We start from the raw sequence: 16,884 nt of genomic DNA, 5'->3' as shown, positions 1-16,884 counted from the left end.
ATACAGTAATTAAATTGAATAAAACTTTTTAAATTATTGGATTAGTATAATTATATAATAATATAAACATAATATAAATTATTCATTATTATAAATGTTAAGTTCTCCTGATTCCTGAACTTACCGAAAACTTTTAAAATACCTTTTATACATATATTTGCATTATAAATCTATAGGTAAGACTTGTGAATATTGATAAAACTGATTATCCTCTTGAATTATGAAATATATTCTTTCATTAAATTACTTAATTTTCATGATCCTTGTGGGATAACAAAGTTAGTTAACTATTTGAAAATGTGCTATTATTTTTGTATGTTTTATACAAAAATGTATTGCCATAGCTTAATTTCTAAATTCAGAAAGGAAAGTATTTCAAGGTTTTTATTATCTTTATCATTTTGACCTTCTTTTAAAAAAAAATTGTCTGTTTTTAACAAAGATGTCCTTATCAGGAAATAGTAATCTCTGCTGACAAATGAAAACAAATAGTCAATGATTATTTTAAGTTATATTCATTATTGGGAGAAAGAAATGGTAGAAAACTAGTCAAACAGAGAAGGAAAATTATATCCTTTAAATTGTAATGAATTTATTTGTAACGCGTGTGATATGATGCCCAGTTGAGACAATAAGTAACATCCTAGGTAAATATTAAAAAAGAAAACTGGATAATAATTACAGACAATATAATTTTTGGTTTCTGGGATAATCTCAAATGGACCAACAACTTTCTATTGAAAATAAAGCTGTAGTGACTTATACTGTATTGCCAGAAAATCTAGGATATTTAAACAGAGAAATAAAATAATTGGATGATTTATTCCAGAAGCATACATTTTTAAATATCAATGATGACTTTTCTTGAAAGTAAAACCAGAAAGATTTTAAGATGCTTAACTTTAAAATTACAAATAAACATAGTACTTTGCTAAGTAGTTAAATCTTTCTATTGTTTATTCCCAATGCAAGGCAATTCTTATTTTTCTTGTAGCCATTTAAATGATATTATATTTTATAAAAAAACAAAAATTTTCCTTACTAAAATGTATAATTAATTAAATTAAGAGCACGTTTGAGTTATGAGTGTGGCTATTTAGACTATAAAGGCATAATCAGGACACAAGAATCCACTTGGTAAAACTTTAGTCTAATTGAAAGCCAATTATTTTATTTGCTTGTAATTCACATGATATATGCTTGTAAACAGAAGCAGCTGCTAGCCAAGTAACTAGGAAGAAACAAAGAGCCTTGGGTGAGTGATATTTCAAACTCAGCAATATAAAGCAAGGAAAATAACAGATTTCACATACAAAAAATGCTTGGAAAAATGTTCATATGCATTATTGCAGTCTGGTAAATTGCTCCCATCCTAAATTTTTCATGTTAATTCAAAAATAAGCATTCTTATATCATAAATCACTATCACTTAAAATCAAACAGCTTTATACTTTTAAAGTATTTATGCCTCTCAAGTAATACATGCACACTAGAAATTCACATTAAAGGATATAATATAAAGAAAATTGACAGTCTCATACCTCTTCTTCATTTCTAGATCTACTCTGCAGAGGACTTCTTTAAAATTGTTTATATTTGGGTTATTCTCTTTTCAAAATTACATATATATGTATATACACATATATATGTATATATATAAACTTTCTGAATATATATCAGGTAGCATTTACTATCTCCCCAATATCAAATAGAAATAGTTACCTTGCTCAAGTCCTCTCTTCCATCTCTGTATTTGACAACAGTTCTACTGTTTTGGGTTTTTTATCAATTATCATTAATATAAGCAATGTAATTAAACCTTAGTTCATTTTTCTATATTTTTATTCAGTTTCCGTACTTTAATGCAATGTTAATGCCCTTCCTTCTCTACCAAATTTTCCCCACAATACGCTTTGTATTAGTTACACTTTTACTTTCACAGCTCTTAAAATTTCATACCATGCTTTAAGCATAACATATTTTCTTGGCTGAAAATTGATTCTCAAAATTTAAAGTCAGTAAACAGTATTTGCATTATTATGGTTGTGAGCATATTAAGTAATGAAATACCACTTAGCTTTCCATCTCTAGGTGTTCAAAGTCACAATCTGAATAGCACTTTGAGGGAAAATGTTAGGCTGAAAGGATTTCCTCAGTTGGTAAATGATAATTTTAAATCATGTTTGAAAACTAATTTTTTATCTTATTTCTGTCTTTTTTGGAGTTTATATTGACCTTTTTAAAAAATTCATGTACTGCTTTTGTCCTCAACATTTTTTTTTTTTTTTTTACTTTTAAATAATTCTTGTCATTGTGCTCTAATAACTTTTTTTTTTTAAGGACCTGTAATGGTCTCCACTAGAATTACATTACCTGCTCTGTTGAGTTTTCACTCTTTTTTCTCTTACTATAACTTTTATTTGCTTAATTTGCATATTAGGGTTTTTTTCTTCTCTTAATCTTACAAAGAAAGATCGTCCTAAACTATGAAATGAACAGGTAACACACACACACACACACACACACACAAACACACACACACACACACGTATTTATTTATTTATTTAGAAATTCAATAATATGTGTTCCTTCAGCTGATTTGTAAGATCTGTCTTGGAGTTAGGTCTGTAATCATGTGGAGTATTGCAGGATGAGAGGATGCCCAGAGTAATCTTTTCTTTTGACCTAGTCATAGGGGTCTGCCTAGCTAGTGACAACACAAGTACCAAACTGATAAACGTTTTACTCTATGATATCAACAGTGAGATTACTATGACTATTTAGGATTAAGTGTAATTATTTAATTTTAAATAAAATGTTCATTTTGAGGTAACTCTAGATTCACTAGCCATGGTAAAAAATAATAGGGAGGGATCTCATGTACTCATTACTCAGTTTATTTCAATGACTACATCTTAAAACATGTACTACAATATGACCACCAGGCTATTGGCTTTGTTTCTGTCAAGACAGAGAAGAATTCCATCACCCCAAGGATCCCTTGTGTTGTATTTTTATAGACACAAGTACCTCTTCACTAACCTGTGGCAAACACAAATCTGTTCTCCATTTTAATAATTTTGTAATTTCAAGAATGTTATATAAATGGAATCCTATAGTATAGGACTCACGTACTGTAGGGTTTTTTCACTTAGTTTTGTCACTTAGGTTTTTTTTTTCCCTTAGCATAATTCTCTGGAGATTCATCCATGTTGTTGTGTTTATCCTTTCCTACTTATTGCTGAGTAATATTCCATTAATTTACCTTTCACCCATTGAAGAAAACCTGGGTCATTTTGAGTGACAAATAAAACTGCTGTAGAAAAATGGGTTTTGTGTGAAAATAAATTAATTTCTTTGGGATAAGTGCTCAGGAGTGCAACTGCTGGATGATATCATAATTGCATGTTTTTTTGTTTGTTTGTTTTTTCTTAAGGGACCTCCAAACTAATTTGCATAGTGGCTGTAACGATTTAAATTCCCACCAGCAATATATAAGAGATTCAGTTTCTCTACATCTTTGCCAGCATCTGGTGTTGTCACTATAGTGACATTATTTTCCTCATCATTCTATGTGTATAATTGTATCTCATTGTAGTTTTATTTAGCAATTCCTTACTGGCTTATGTTGCTGAACAACTTTTCATGTGCTTATTTGCCATCTGTATATTCTCTTAGGTAAAATTTCTTTTTGTGTATTTTTGTCTAATTTCTAATTGTGCTGCTTGTTTATTTAGTTATTATTGTTGAGTTTTGAGAGTTTTTATATATTGCACATACTTGTCCTTTTTCACATTTGTAGTTTACAGAGATTTCTCCCACTCTGCATCTTGCCTTATGGTATTCACAACAGGTCTTTCACAGAGCAAAATATTTTTAAATTCTGTGGAGGCCTATTTATCAATTTTCTTTTTATGAATTGTGCTTTGGGTGTTAAAGTCTAAGAACATTCAAAATTACAAAGACTTTCAAAGTTTTTGGCTAAAAGGTTTATATTTTACATTTTATATTTAACACTATAATCAATTTTGAGTGAATTTTTGTATAAGACTTGTAGCTTAGGTAAAGGATTGATTTTCTTGCCTATCACATTGCTCTAGTTCCATTGGTTAAAAAAGGTTATCTTTCCTCCACTGAACTGTTTTTTTGTTTTGTTTTGTTTTTTCACTTTTCTCAATAATCATTTGGGCATATTTGTCAGTCTTTTTTTCAATTCTCTGTTCTCTTCCATTGACCCACGTGCTTATTCCACCAATACCACGCAGTCTTGATTACTATAGAGAGTATAAGTCTAACAATTCAGCAGATTGATTCTTCGCACTCTATTCTTCATTGTCAAAATTATTTTTAGATCTTCTAGTTCCTTTGCTGTTTTCCATATGTATTTTAAAATAATCCTGTTTATATAAAAATTTGTGTTGGTGTCTTGATGAAAAGTGCATTAAACTTACATATAAATTGGGACAGAATTGGCATACTTACTATTTTGAACTGAATTGTTCTCCCTGACATATACTGGGGCATATTGAATTTTTAACTTCAGGTTTAACAATCTGAGAGTGTGGCTATATTTAGAGATAGGGTGATTAAAGAGGTATTTAGGTTAAAATGAGATCATTAGGGTCTAATCCAATACAAGTGGCAATTAGGGCAGATGACACAGGGGAAGACCACCTGAGGGCACAGAGAGAAGATGGCCATCAACAAGCCAAGGAGAGAGGCCTGAGGAAAAAATACAACCCTGATGATGCAATACCCTGATCTTGAACTTAGCTTTCAGATTGTGAGAAAATGTATTTCTGTTATTTATGCTACCCAGTCCACGATACTTTGTTATGAGAGCCATATCACTCTAATGCACTAAAAATGTTGAATCTTTCAGAATACAACACACTGAATGTCTACCCATTCATTTAGATCTTTGATTTGTTTCATCAGTATTTTATAATTTTCTAATGCAAGTCTTGTATTTAGTTATTTTTCCTGCATTTCATTTAGTTAGAGATTGTAAATGACATTAAATATTTAATTTTAGTGTCCATTTGTTATTTCCAGGAACATAGAAATGCAATTAATATTTTATGCGTACTTCGTGTTCTGTAACTTTGCTGATTTTTTTAGTTCTAGGAGTATATTCTGAGTGGTGTGTATGTAAACTATTAGACTTTTCTCTGTATATAATCATATCATCTGCAAATAAAGACGATTATTTCTTCCTTTCCCATGTATCTATTCTTTAATTACTTCTTTCAACCTAATTGCACTTGCTGGAACTTCCTATGTTATGTTACATGAAAGTGGTGAGACTACATCCTTGCCTTGTTCCTGATCTGAAAGGGGAAATAATTTGATCTTTCACCATTAAGTATGTTAACTGCAGAATTCTTGTTTTTGATTTTGATAGATGTTCTTTATCAAAAAAAAAATGTTCCTATCTATTGCCATGTTTCTAAGGTTTTTTGTTTGTTTTTTGTTTGTTTGTTTTTATTCTGAATGGATTGTGAAGTTTTTAGGTATTGAGTTAAACTACCATGAAACATGCAGTTGTTCTTCTTTAGGATATTAATTGGGTGGATTACACTAATATTTTCAAAATATTGAACCTGCCTTCCATGACAAGAATAAATATCAATTGGGAACTGTATAAATATTTTTATATATTGCTCTACTTGTGAATATTTTGGTAAGAATTTCTGCATTTATTTCATGATGGATATTTATCTGTAGTTTTCTTGTTGTGCATTGTATTTTTCTTGTTTTGATATTAATGTAATAGTATCTTCATAAAATAAAATGGAAAGTTTTTCTTCTGTTTTCTGAAGAGATTTTGAAGAAATTATCTTAGTTCTTTTTCTAAATATTTGGCAGAATTCTGAAATGAAACCACAAAAATTGAAGACTTGCTTTTATTATTGTTATTATTAAAAATTCAATTTCTTTGTTGGTTAAAGAACTACACAAGTGATCTATTTTATAGTGGGTGTGTTAAGTAATTGGTCCCTCTTGTTTAATATGTTATATTTAGGTTTGAAGAGTTGTTTATAGTATATACATAGTATCTTTTTGGAGTCTTCAGATTCTATAATGATATTCCTCTTATTTTGATATCCATAAATCATCCTTTTGTCGGATTTGCTAAAGGTCTATCAATTTTATTAATCTTTTCAAAGAACCAGCTGTTTGTTACATTAATTTTCTCAATTACTTTTCTATTTTAAGCTTCATTGATTACTATTCTTATCTTACTTTACCTTACCTTACAATCTTTTATTCTGTTGGCTTCAGGTTTGCTTTGTAGGTCTGTTTCCTCTTTTCTAAAGTATGCCATTGCTGTGTTAATTTTTCTGTTGTTGTTGTTTTAAAAGTGATCCACAAGATTTGATATGTTGTATTTAATTTCCATACAGTTGAATAAAGTGGTGTTTGTTTGTTTGTTTGTTTTTGTTTTTGAGACTTCCTTGTTGACCCATGGATTATTTAGAAGTGTTATGTTTGGTTTCCAAGTGTTTGAAGATAGCCCTGTTGTCCTTCTGTTATTGATTCCTAGTTTTATTTCATTGCAGCTGTAGAACTTGCTGTGCATGATTTCAACTCAAAGTTTTTGAGCTATGCTTTATGGCCAAAGATGTGATCTGTCTTGGTGTATGTGCCGTGGGTGCTTAAAAAAGAACATACATTCTGGTTTCACTGGGTGGAGTAGTCTGTAAATGTCAATATTACTCTCTTGGTTTTGATTTTTTTTTTTTTTTAGTTCCTCTTTATTCTTGAAGATCATATGTCTAGTTTTACTATCAAATATTGAAAGAATGGTGCTGAAATCACCAGCTATATTTGTGGATCTGTTTATATTTCCTGTCAGTTTTTGCATCACAGGTTTTGCTGAGAAGACTTTTTCATCATTCCTGAAGGATATTTTCACTGGATATAAGATTCTGCATTGACAGTTCTTTTCTTACAGCTTAAAGAAAACAAAAAAAGTGTCACTTTCTTCTTGACTCAATTGTTGTTATGGAAAAAATGGCTGTCATTTCTATTGTTTTTTCTGTTTTTTTCTTTTTAGATAAGTTGTCATTTTCTTTTTTTCTTTTTCACTTCTGTCAGGATTTTTTCCCCCCAGAAGTTTCAGTATGATGTGTCTCAGTGTGAATTTCTTTTGATTTAAACTTTATGGGATTTGCTCAGTTTCTTGAATATGTATGTTTATGTATTTTACCAAATGCATGATGTTTCAGCCATTATTCCTTCAAGTACCTTTTCAGCATGCTCTTGTTTTTTCTCTTCTTCAATGGAAGGATTTGGGCCACTGTTCTATAGTGGTTTCCTGGAGTGGAACATTTATTTTCTAAAAATTTTCTATGTTGCTAGGCTGCTCTTTCATGGTTTGTTGGCTCAAGATAGCAGGCTTTTGGCAGGGCTTTCCCTGTTTGGGCCAGTTGGCATTTCCAGGTTTCTAGGTTCTTTGGTGCCAATTCTGAGATATATTATACAAAAATGAAACCCAAGGAAATCATCACTATATTATTCTTTGGCATTGAATTCCTTAAATGATATGGCTTCTTCTCTTCATTTTTTGGTCGTTTTGTGTTTGTTTTATATATAATACCCATAGCTTTTAGTTGTGTTTAGTGGCAGGAATAGGCAGCAGTACACTGACACCAACTTCCTAGAAGCCCAACTTTTAAATATAAATTAATTTAAATCAACTAAAATTAAAACTTAATTTGTGTAAAATTAAAATGTTAAACCCAAAGCCACATTAGCTATACTTAAAGTAGCCACATGGGCCAGTCGTTTCCATATTAGACAGAGCAGGTAACAGAACGTTTATATCATCTCTAAAATATCTACTTGACAAGGCTGCTTTTAAGGGTGAGCATTCTCATGCTTTGCTTTGGGAAAAAATGTCTGATGCTTCCATTCTTAGTGCATCAATAGGTTTGTGGGAAGTGTACTAGTTAGATGACAAGCACGGTTGTCTCATAAAAATAAAAAAAGTCTGTAATAATTCTTTTTTTTTTTTTTTTTTTTTTTTTTTTTTTTTTTTTTTTTTTTTTTTCCGTTTCATACGTCTTCAATTTCCTCTGTTCCTCCTGACTCTGAGCAGAGAGTCTCCTTGGGTAACAGCAGGAAGATGGGCTTCAACTGACTTTACCCTTGAGGATTAGGCTATCATTTCTCCTCTTTCTCTATCAATCACTATCACAAAATTGTCAACTTTTTGATGCTTTATTCTTTTTTATAATTCTATGCTTTTATCTAAAAGTGCTTTTTAGAAACACAGAAAAAAGGCATGTTTCCAATCTGACTTATGATTTCTTTAGTGACAAACACCAAGATTTTGTTTCTGTTCTAGAAACTAGGCAGCAGATTCACCTTTTTTCACCCCCCATATGAATATACATCATGCATATTATTTTGCTTATTTAAGAAAAATATCAACATTCTTATTCCATTAAAAAGGAAAAAAAACAACCTAAAAATCTACAAAATATGAATCCATTATTAAATAAATGCATTGCATTTATTACTTTTTTTACATTTTTTCTTGTATTTGTTATAACACATTAATAGAGCTAAAATGAGATTGATGATTTGATGCAATCTATGTACTCACAAAAATTTTAGTTATCTGATATTTTATAGTTTACATAATGTGGCATACATTAAAAGTTCCACTTATGAGAAAAAGAATAGGATAAAAAATGAAAACCATTCAACATTAGACTGAAAAATAGGATTATAATGCATTGAAATTATCAGAGATGTGAAGTATAACTTTAAATGTAGGAAAAGAAATGTGTTTGCTTTAACAACAATTTCCATGGATGTAATATGTAAATGCTTCATTTAATTTTGGAATCATAATTAGTTACTAACAACCTCATAAATATATTTTCCAGTTTCCTTCACATTGTTCTTGATTTGTTTATTCTTCATGCCTTTCTTCTTTTCTATATATATCAGTATTATACTATTGTGATTATTATCTCTAAGTTGAAATCACACAGATCTTAGATATGTTAGGAGTTTTAGAATATTTTCAAAGCTTAGTAGTTATCAATCTAAATAGCTACAATTATGTATACCTAATATGACACATTCAGAACCTAATCACAGTTAATCTCATACATGGAGGATTCATTCCTTCATTTAACATACAGGTATTGAGAGTTGTCTGTGTTTGAATTCTATATTTAGGATAGTAGCTATCTATAATGTAGGCATTCCCTAAGAAGTGATTTGTTTTGGAAATATTTATTTTTTCAGTGACTAGCTAAGTCACCCCAATAATTCAACAATAAAGGAATACGTGTTCTCCTCTCACTTCTCTGTTTAAGGAGCAGTCTGGATTTCCCTTGTGTTGTCAGATAGAATATATTCATTATCCAGGCCAGTGTGTCTCAAAGTGTGGTTGTAGGCATACCATGTCTCTTGGACTGTGAGTTTTTCAAGAAATGAATGTCGTTTTCAATAAATGAATAGTGTTTTACAGTGAAATCAAGCACAAATTGATAGACTATCATTTTTATAAATATTACAATTTTTTTTTTGCCAGGAACGTACTAATTGTGTTCATTTCAGTGGTAGAAGTTTTGAGAATATTGACATAAATTTTTGACTACTTCACAAATTTCCTCCTACTTTTCAGAAGGATATGCATCTTCATGTCATGACACTGATATACTGAGTTTATTATATTAATGTTTTTGTTGTCTTTTACTTCTGCTTATCTCACTGATTATTACTACTTGATTGGTCTATATAGTATGCAGTTATGAAATATTGTTTTGGACTATATTTTTTTCTGTATGTCCTTAAAAATAATATGTGTGACTCATTCAAAAATGATTCAATGAATAATAATCCAAATAAATCTTTATATTAATTTTTCAATATAAATAATCAATATCTTTAAAGTTAATACAGAAGAATAGATCACGCCTCCCAAAACACAATTTTATTTTAACATTTTATTATTACCATGTCACTATTTTTCCCCTGGCAATTATGAATGGGTAGGATAAATGAGCTCTGCATATGCTTACATTGGTGAACACTATTAAAGTTTGTGAGCCATTGGACTAGATAATCAGACGTTTATTAGGGTCTATAGAAAGAGAACTTTACCATTCTCCCTTAGTATGATATCTTAATTTGTGATGAGCCAGCTTAATTTATAAAAAGTAGTTTTTCCAAGTAATCATACTTTGTATGATATTAGGTCAGACAACATTGATATTTGTATGAGTTATTTTGTTGTATAACTATAGCAATAGAAATAAATATCTCAAAAAGCCTACTATTTCGCTTCAAAAATTGTGATTCTCAGGAACAAGATCTGATTTGTGATTTCTGTCATTTAAGATGTGGAGGTAGGAACCTATAGAAAGCATATTTTTAATTTTAAGGCTTGGAGCTTATTCGCTCAAATCATATGATCGTGTTTCTTATGTAGCTGCCAATAAGCACATTTGTAATTACAGTAAGGAGTGGTGGTAAAGTACAGAGACTTGGTACTAATATTACGTACAAAACTGAACTTCTATGTTTAATAGAAATGTGTTTAATCTCATAGAGTGGAAGTTTCTGTATCTGTAAAATGGGAATCATGACGGCAACTATTAATAGTATTGGGGAAATCAAATGAAATAATATAACACATCTTGCAAAAAATAGATTTGTTAGATAGATGTGGGCTGAGGGTAAACAGGTTTTCCATTTCCATCATTGTGTCCTTAAAAGAGAGTGTGGAATAAAATTTGATGGGTTTGATTGGATAACCAGAATCCAAATTGTCTATAAATAGTTCACAGGAAAGACACTGATGCTGGTTCAAATTCTTTCTGAATGGTGTTGGATGACTTGTGTCTGCAAAAGCTATAAGCATAGAAAGAATTGAGAATTGCTCTTTGAAAAGACTCCATACAGGGGGACAAAGTCAAAGTTAGGGTCTCTGGAAAACAAAGGAAATATTGAAAACTTCTGCCGCTTCTGCTCTGATCATTTTGGCCACTACACTTACATTTCTGTGACTTTCATAATAAAATCCTAACATATTTGGGCATGAGTGGGGGTATGTAGAAATGGGTGTTTACTTTTGATCAGAAAAAAAAAAGTTCCTTAATTTTCATGACCTAATTAGTTGGTTTCAGCTCCATTCTTCCTTTATTCTTCCTTTATCCCCACCTACATCGCTTCCTCCCCCGGAAGATTCAAAACTTGTTACACTTACCCTTTATATATTCAAATATTTTCTTTATAATCAAAAGATAACTTAGCTGATCATAAAATTCTTGCATCACATTGTCTTCCTCTCGAGTGTATTTTAGATATGATCAATGTCTTTGTGCATTGAATATTTCTGTGAAGAGTCAAATCCAACTTCGTATTTCACACTAGTAGGAAACATAATTTTTCTCCCCTGCCTAATTCTAATATTTTTTCTTTGTATTCGAACTGTAACATCTTTACCAGAATATGCTTTGATTTGAATGTTAGATATGAATGTTGGGTATCATTATTTCTTGAAAACCTATGAACCCCTTTAATCTATGTTCTATTTATCTTAATTTCAAAAAAGCTTTTTTTTTTTAAATCATACTTTTGACTCTTTCCACATTTTAAATGTTTCATTTGCTTACTTTTTAAAAATACCAATGCCTATTAGGTATTGCTTATTTTTTAAGTCTATCATTTTTTCTAAGATCAATTTACATTCCTTTTTCTTTCTCCTTTTCCTTCTCCCTTTTTCTCTTTCACTGTGATAATCACCCTCACAACTACTTATGAACATCTAACTTTTTCTATCTATAATGGGCATTTATTTTATGCATTGGCTCTTCATTTTTCATGTTCTGACATTTTCCAACTCACTTCCATATCCGTTGGACATCATATAAAGTCTTCTTGGACTACCTGTTTCTCATTGTTCATTTCACTAATTATTTATAAAGATAATGTTATCTATAAATTCTATAAAAATATGGAGAACCATTTTATTCATTTTTCCTTTTATTCTAGGTGTGTGTGTGTGTGACCATACTTTCATCAGAAATATCCACTTACTAATTTAAGGAAAAAGTTATGCATATATTAAGGGTTCTAGACACAATTCCTATCTTTGTGGGGGAAAGGGTTTCTTATACATTCAAAAAAACAATTTTCCAACACCAGGTTGGTGTCCTGTAATTTATCTCATTTCTTACACTACCTACCTGGAGACAGTATCAGATTCTACAGGTAAAGGGTTCAGTCCTGTACGACCTCCCCCAGCTTCAGACCCTAGTTGCGAGCCTAAGTTATTACCTGTACTTCTGACAAATCAGCTATAGATTGGAAGCTCCAATGACACCCTCCAACTCAGGATGCCAATCACAAGTCTGGGCTGTTACATGTACATCTGATCAGGTGGCTATAAATCAGAGATTCCCACAATCTCCTCCTTGGTTTGATTAATTTACTGGAGACTCACAGGACTCAGAAACATTTTACTTACTAAATAACTGGTTTATTATAAAAGAATATAACTTGAGGACAGATGGAAGAGATGCATAGGGCAAGGTAGGCGAAAATGTGTAAAGTTTTCATGCCCTTTACAGGTACGCCCCTCTTTCCAAATCTCTAAGTGTTCACCAAACCAGAAGCTCTCTGATCCCTTTCCTTTTGTGTTGTTTATGGAGCCTTCGTAACATAGGCAGGACTGATTAAGTCAGTGGTCATTAAGGATTGATTAAACCTCCAACCCCTCTCCCTTCCCTGGAGGACAGGGTTGGGACTGAAAGTTCCTGTCCTTTAATCCTGTGCTTGGCTCCAATACAACTATCCCCCATTCTTTGAAAAAAAATTGCATTTATTTTTTCATTATTATTATTATTTGTTAAATTAGTTTGAGTTATACAAAACAATGTAATAGACATTTCACCCCTCCCAAAGTGATAACCCCTCCCCCAACCCATTGCCCCTCTGACATTGCACATACCTATTACAATTCCACTGACTCTAGTCCCATGCTGTACTCCATATCCCATGTGTGTGTGTGTGTCTGTGTGTGTGTATATATATATATATATATATATATATATATATATATATATATATATATATATAATTTATATATATATAAATTATAGTTGACATACAATATTATTCAGCTTCTTACCCCCCATTTGTAAGTGCTTTCCAAAAGTCACCACATTAACATAGCAAAAGGTACCTTTATCATTCTTAATATTTAGAATCTTTCATGGGTTTGGGGAGCTGTGAGCCAGGAACTGTAGGTGAAGACCAAATGTACATTTCCTTTTTTTAAAAAGTTTATTAGGGTGAAATTGTTAGTAGTTACATACATTTCAAGTATAAAATTATGTATCACATCATCTATTAATCACATTGTGTGTTCACGACCCAGAGTCAGTTCTCCTTCCATCACCATATAATTGATCCCCTTTACCCTCATCTACCCCACCCCCCTTAACCCTCTGGTAACCACTAAACTATTGTCAGTGTCTATGAGTTTTTGTTTCTCATTCGTTTTTCTTGTTATTTTCTTGTTTTTGGTTTATATACCACATATCATTAAAAACATATGGTTCTCTATTTTTTCTGTCTGACTTATTTCACTTAGCATTATAATCCTAAGATCCATCCATGTTGTCACAAATGCTCCTATTTCATCTTTTCTTCCTGCCAAATAGCATTCCATTGTGTATATATACCACAACTTCTTTATCCATTCATCTATGGAAGGACATTTTGGTTGTTTCCATGTCGTGGCCACCATAAATAAAGCTTCAATAAACATTGGAGCACACTTGTCTTTGTGTATAAATGTTTTCAGTTTTTTTGGGTAGATACCCAGGAGAGGGATTGCTTGGTCATATGGAAATTCTATTTGTAATATTTTGAGGGACTTCCACATTGCTTTCTATAACAGCTGCACCAGTCTGCATTCCCACCAACAGTGTATGAGGGTTCCTTTTTCTCCACAGCCTCTCCAACATTTGTTACTATTTATCTTGTTCATGATAGCCATTCTAACTGCGGTGAGGTGACATCTCATTGTGGTTTTTATTTGCGTTTCTCTGATGATCAGTGATGCTGAGCATTTTTCCATATGTGTATTTGCCATTTGTATGTCCTCTTTGGCGAAATGCCTCTTCAGGTCCTATGCCCATTTGTCAATTGTGTTTTGTGTGCTTTTTTGTTGTCGTTGTGGTTGTTGAGTTGTATGAGTTCCTTGTATAATTTGGATATTAGCCCCTTGTTGGAGGTGCTATTTGCAAAAATCTCCCATTCAGTTGGTTGTCTCTTTATTTTGTTGATGGTTTCTTTTTCTGTGCAGAAGCTTTTAAGTTTGATATAGTCCCATTCATTTATTTTAGCTTTTAATTCCCTTGCCTTTGGAGTCAAATTCATAAAAATGCTCTTTGAACACAAGGTCCATAAGTTTAGTACCTATGTTTTCTTCTATGCAATTTATTGTGTAAAGTCTTATGCTTAAGTCTTTGATTCATTTTGAATTAAATTTGGTACATGGTGACAGATAGCAGCCCAGTTTCATTCTTTTGCATGGGGCTTTCCAATTCTGCCAGCACCATTTATTGTAGAGGCTGTCTTTCCTCCATTGTATGTTTTTTGCTTCTTTATCAAAAATTATCTGTCCATATTTATGTGGTATTATTTCTGGGTTCTCAATTCTATTCCATTGGTATATATGTCTGTTTTTCTGCCAAAACTATACTGTTTTGATTATTGTTGCCCTGTAGTACAAGCTAAAGTGAGAGAGTGTGATACCTCCATCATTGTTTTTTTTTTTTCTTCCTTAGGATTGCTTTGGCTGGCTATTCAGGATCTTTTGTGGTTCCATACAAATCTGATGATTACTTGAACTATTTAAAAAAAAATGCCATTAGGATTTTGACGGGGATTGCATAAAATCTGTATATTGCTTTGGGTAATATGGACATTTTACTATGTTGATTCTTCCAATCCATGAGCACGGAATGTCTTTCCATTTCTTTGTGCCTTCTTCAATTTCTTTAAAAAAATGTCTTATAGTTTTCAGCATATAGATCTTTCACATCCTTGGTTAAGTTTATTCCTAGGTATTTTATTATTTTTGCTGCAATTGCAAAAGTAGTTTTCGGTTGTTGTTGTTTGTTTCTTTTTCTGAGATTTCATTGTTAGTATATAGGAATGCAATGGATATTTGTATGTTGTTTTTGTAGCCAGCAACTCTAATGTATTTGTTTATTGTTTCTAATAGCTTTATGGTGGAATCTTTAGGGTTTTCTATATATAGTATCATGTCATCTGTAATGAGTAACAATTTAACTTCAATTTGGATGTCTTTTTTTTTTTCTGGCTTAAACACACAATATTTATTTTTTCATGTGAACTAATTCTTGAAGTAGGCGGTCTAGGTTAGGTATATGGTAGCTTCATAAAGTCATCAAGAACCTCAGCTTTTTCCTGTTCTTTGATCTGCTATCCCTAAGATGTGGCTGATCCTGATAGTTTAAGATAGGTGACAGAGCTCCAACCATCACAGGCAAATTCCAGGCAGCAAGGCAAAAACAAAGAAGGATGTATCATCTCCTTTTAGGGAGATATCATGAACCACAGCTCGGGCTACCAGGGAAGCAGGAAAATGTGGCTGGATGCATGGCTACCCTGAGTAAAACTGAACTTTTGTTACTGAGGAGGAAGTCAAGATTTGGATATTGGCAGGCAAATAGAAGTCCCTGCCACTGTATGGATCTTTTTTTCTCTTTCATCTCTGAGAATTGTGTGAAAAAAAGAAAAAGGAAATCAAAGCACAGGTAGCAAAAGAATTATTTTACCTTGTCCCTAAGTGATACAACTAAAAATTCAAAACTTTGCAAAAATACAAATATACTTTGTGGAAATAAAATCTTAATTAGCTCTGTATCTTCCTTCTAATAGCCTTAAAAGATTGACTGAATCTCCAGATTCCTCCCCTGCTCCAGTATCCACTCCCTGAATTTCCATTTCCTTTTCTTGAAACTTTATCTCAGATCATTTTCTTCACAGATGTAATGGCAACTGAACCATTTCACATGACAAGTATAGGGTATATTCACATAATATTACAAAGAAAAGTCTGGAATGAAATAAAATATTGGTATACTTAAGTAAATTTGAATGTCTTTTATTTCTTTGTCTTGCCTGATTGCTCTGGCAGGACTTCCAACATTATGTTGAGAAGCAGAGGTGATAGGGGACAGTCCTGTCGTGTTCCTGAATGTAGAGCAAAGGGCTTCTGGTTTTCACCATTAATTATGATATTAGCTGAGGGATTGCCATATATGGTCTTTATTAGGTTAAGGTGTTTTCCCTCTATATCTATTTTAAGTGTTTTAATCATAAATGGATGTTGTATCGTGTCAAATGCTTTTTCTGCACCTATTGGTGTAATATTATTTCTGTCCTTTATTTTGTTTATGTGACATATCACATTGATGGATTAGCATATGTTGAACCATCCTTATGCCCCTGGGATAAACCCCACTTGGTCGTGATAAATAATCTTTATAATGTATTGTTGCATTCGATTTGCTAGAATTTTGTTTAGGCTTTTTGCATCTGTATTCATCAGAGATATTGCTCTGTAGTTTTCTTTTTTGTGTGTTATCTTTACCAGGTTTTGATATCAGGGTAATGTTGGCCTCATAAAATTAGTCAGGGAATATTGTCTGTTCTTCAATTTTTTGGAAGAGTTTGAGTAGGACAGGTATTAGATCCTCTTTGAAGGTTTGGTAGAATTCACTAGTGAAGCCATCTGGTCCCGGACTTTTGCTTTTGGGAAGGTTTTGGATGACTGATTTGATTTCCTTATTGGTGGTGGGTCTATTTAGATTTTCC

This window comes from Rhinolophus hipposideros (assembly GCF_964194185.1).
Source record: "Rhinolophus hipposideros genome assembly, chromosome: 7".
Classification (NCBI taxonomy): Eukaryota; Metazoa; Chordata; class Mammalia; order Chiroptera; family Rhinolophidae; genus Rhinolophus; species Rhinolophus hipposideros.
The sequence above is the reverse complement of the archived record's forward strand: the minus strand, read 5'-3'. Positions refer to the sequence as shown.